Source organism: Herpailurus yagouaroundi, unplaced genomic scaffold, assembly GCF_014898765.1.
Source record: "Herpailurus yagouaroundi ecotype Mexico unplaced genomic scaffold, PumYag 77, whole genome shotgun sequence".
Classification (NCBI taxonomy): domain Eukaryota; kingdom Metazoa; phylum Chordata; class Mammalia; order Carnivora; family Felidae; genus Herpailurus; species Herpailurus yagouaroundi.
Window position 1 is genome coordinate 12,542,921 of NW_024412388.1, and position 3,926 is coordinate 12,546,846.

The 3,926-nt window shown below is 59.2% G+C and overlaps 1 long non-coding RNA gene across 1 annotated transcript; it reads right to left on the reverse strand.

Moving 5' to 3' along the window:
- Nucleotides 1-1,835: 1,835 nt before the first annotated feature.
- On the reverse strand, nucleotides 1,836-3,218 carry LOC121018110 (uncharacterized). Its single transcript, XR_005785032.1, has 2 exons — nucleotides 3,078-3,218; nucleotides 1,836-2,209 (listed from the first exon to the last, which is right to left on the reverse strand). It is a non-coding gene; the product is annotated as an uncharacterized LOC121018110 (long non-coding RNA).
- Nucleotides 3,219-3,926: the final 708 nt, after the last annotated feature.

Here is a 3,926-nt window from a genome sequence, read left to right on the forward strand (position 1 = left end):
GGGGCATCTTCTGTTGTGATATTTACTTCTGTCCTCAGTTCCTGAAATGGCTTGGTCATCTGTTACCTGTGACAGGTGCCTTTCAGCCACCCCTGAGTTTATGTTACTGAGGTCAGTTTTGGAAAGGCCCTGAGATGGGGGCTGGGTGCTGGGAGAAACTAACAAGCTTGGAAGCTTCCGACGTTCAGCCCTGCCCGCAGGACCTCGGGGTGGGGAGAGGGGCTGGAGAAGGCGTTCCATCACCTATGGCCAATGTTTTCATCCATCCCAATGTAATGAAGTCTCCAAAAAGCCCCCAAAGGACAGGGCTCAGGGTCCTGAGATTCAGAGAGCCTCTGGGTTGGTGGGTGTGGAGGTGCTGGGGTCGGGGAGGGATGGCCCCCGGGGGGGGAGGGGCGGGCTCAGAAGCTCCTCCCCTTCCCGTACACCCTGCCCCGGGCCCCCTCCCTCCTATCCTGCTCTTCCCGAGCTACATCGAGTACGTCACGTTCTGTGAGTTCTGTGAGCAAATTAACCCAACCCGAGGAGGGGGTGGGGAACCTCCAACCTGCAGCCAGCCGGGACAACCTGGCCCGCGGTTGGCTTCTGAAGCGGGGGCAGTCTTTTAGGACGGAGCCCTGCCCGGCTGGGATCTGATGCCATCCAGGTAGATAGCGTCGGAACGAGGTACATCGCAGGACGCGTGGCTGGTGTCTCCCACACGTTTGGTGCCCCGAGCCCAGAAGTGTTCGGAAGGGAATCCCGCCCCGCCCCCCGCCCCTGCCGCCCCCCGCCACCCCACCCCGATGTTTCCTCTTGGAAACTCTCCATCCATCCACACCCACCCTGCTCCTTGTCCTTGCCTGCCCACCTTCCCTCGCTGGGTCCCAGTCTCTGTCCCCTCCTGCAGAGTCCCCTGCAACGGAACCCTCCGTTCACGGCCGTAGTGCCCCCGAGTCAAGCCTGCCTTGCTGCCCTTTGACAGGTGCCATGACTAATTTTTTTTCTTTTACAGGAGAAACCGCCTTGTAGGGGGTAATGTCTCTCCGTGACCGTGACCGTCTCCTTGAGGGAAGAAGTAACCTCTTTGGGGGTGGGACCCACGTGCTTTGCCGTTTCTGTCAACGGTGCCGGGCCGAGCCCGGCACCGGGGACGCGTAAGTGACGAGGGAGGGTTTGGAAGGCGGCGGGCGGGTGGCCCTGACCGGTTGGATCTCATGCCCCGCAGTCTTGACTTTGGGATGACACATCTAAGGCCGGAGGTAAAGGAGGAGACGTCCAGTGGTTTTCTCCGAGCTGAGGGCCAAGAAATGGGTGCGAGGGTGGGGATCTTTGCCTCTCGTTGTGGATAAACCCGGAGAAACTTGTCTTCACTCGGAACCGTTCTCTTCGCCAAGGATCCTTCCTCCCCACTTAGCTCCTGAAAATGGCCCCTGGGTGTGCAAATAGCCCTCGCAGTGCAGAGTGTTCAGGCCTTCCTGACATTGGGGGCCGGGTGGGTCTTCTTCGTGGGGGCCATCGTGCTACGTGGCACAGCCTCCCTGGCCCCCACCCGCTAGGTGCCGGTAACATCTGCCTCTCCCACCTGACCACCAAACGTCTCCAGACACCTGCCAGATGTTCCCTGGGAGCACGATCGCCTCCCCCCCCCCCCACCCCAGCTGAGCACCACGGAGTTACTGTTCGGGATTATTTTCATCTGTGGCAGCAGGAAGGGGGGGCTGGAGTGGGGCCCCGACGGGGGAGGTGACCAGAACCAGATGTGTAGCTTTGATCGCTACCCTGAAACCCACTTTATGGGCACGTGTTTCCTATCTAGAGGGTTTTTTTTCCCAGAGAGAGCTTTTTTTTTCCCCCACTGTTATAAACTGTCAGTGGGGGACGGGGGGCTCCGAGAGACTTACCTGGCTCCCCCTATACCGTTGAAGGGGCCGACCAGAGAGCGATGTCGCGGTTGATGAACATGGATCCAAATCTCCCCAGGGAAGGGGAAGGAGGGCGAGTCTGGCATCCATCCGATCCTGGCCTGGCAGAAGATGGCCATGTGACCTCCAGCTCGCCGTTAGCCTCTCTGAGCCCTGAGGTTCCGAGGCACCCAGGGATGGGAGGTGCCCAGAAGGCAGCACGCGTGTGGCCCGTCGTCGGCTGGCCCCGTAGAGGCTAACTCTCCGTTTTAGCTCCGAACGGCGATGCCGAGCCTGGCCGCCTAATGGCCTCATGATGTTGAACTCTGCAGAGACAAAACCAAACGTCAAGGTCGTTTCCCCCACGCAGGTGTGAGGGCGAATTCACGTCGGGTGGTTATGCTGTGCGGGCAGCAGTGGGAGCCAGGAAGGACGAAGGATCCGGAGACGTCCTCTGTTGACTTCTCGCTTGGTGCCGGACCCGCTCCAGTGTTCCTCCGAAGTTTCACGTTTTCTTGCAAATGTCTGGGGAAGATTAAAGAAGCACGCGCACGAGCGAGCATGAACGCACGCGCGGTGGCTGCGAAGGAAGAGGCTCGTCTGCTCAATTCTGCCTTCGTTACTTACAGTGCGTTGTGCCCCCGGGGCCCCCGCAAACCCCTAAAACACCACTCTCGGGGGTGGGGGTGGGGTGGGGGCGTCTGCAGGTGGCACCATGGCCGTAGGAAGAGCGCACGTTGCTTTGAACAAGCAGTAGAGAGAGAACAGGTTAGACCGCAACTTGACTCGTATGGATTGAGAGACGTGAGCCAGACACATCAGATAATTAGCCCCAGGACTGGTCTGTGTGAGGCCTCTTCTCCTTTGGGTTCTGATAAAGGGCCCAAGGTTCTAGTTTGTTCTGAAAGCTCCTGGATTTGAAGAGCTGAAAAGCCAAACCCTTCCTTCCCTCCCTCCCTCCGCTTCTTCCCTCCCTCCTTCCTCCTCTCCCTCCTTCCCTCCCATCTCCCTCCTTTCCTTCTGTCCGTCCATCCAATGGTATTATCCAGGCAAACCCTTCCTGCCCCCAACTAGTTCAGTGCAACCTACCCAATCTCCCTGCAGGTGAACCTTTAAATCAATCGCATGCCCGGGACCCAATTTACCTTCTGATGCACGAGATGTGCGTCACTATCGGGTAGAGTCCCAAGTTACCTTAGAGGCCAGAAACGGGTAGGCAGGCAGCCAGTCGAGGCTCTCATGACATTTCGGTCTTTCGTGATTTTTCCCTACACTCCTTATCGTCTTCCCGCTTCGCTTTACCCCTGCTCTCTCTGGTCCAGCTGCCCGGCCTCCTCCTGCCCCTCGGACAGGCTAAGCTGCTGTCCCCTCTGGCTGGGATGTGCTGCTCCCACATACCCCTGAGTTCCTCCAAGCCCTCATCGCCCTCGGTCTCCGCTCAGATGTCACCTCCTCCAGGCAGCCGAAACAAAAGTGCCACCCACGCCTGTCCCCTTCTCTGCTGTCTCTCTCTCCCCAGCACTTACTGGCACATTCTGTACTTCCTCCTAACCCGCAGGAGCCTGTCTCCCGCCCTGCACGGTGGTTGTGGCCAGAAGGAAGGCGTGACTGCAGGGTCCCCGGCAGTAGGACTTCCGCTAGCTTTAGAACGGGAAAGGAGCTTACGATCTTTTTGGCGCTCCATCATTGCAAGGACGAGGAAACCAAGGGCGGGGGGCAGAGAAGAGCTTGTCATGCGCATGCAGTGGGGCCAGCTCAGGGCCAGGCAGTGGGAAGGAGTGGGGACACCTGTGTTCCAGAACCTGCTGCTGCCGGACTGAGTCCTTGCTCTGGGAGCCTGGGCCAAGTTCCTCCAGCTCGGCGGGTCCCTGTCTCCGGGTCTGGAGCGCAGGTGCGCCACCGCCGGTGCTTTGTGGGAGGATGGAGAACGGTCCAGCGGGGTGACCCTGCAGCGAATGTCAGCATGTTACTAGGAACCCACAAAATCGTGATATAGGGCCACACGGTTCTCAGAATGCAGGCCAGCCTGTGTGCTCGCGAGCT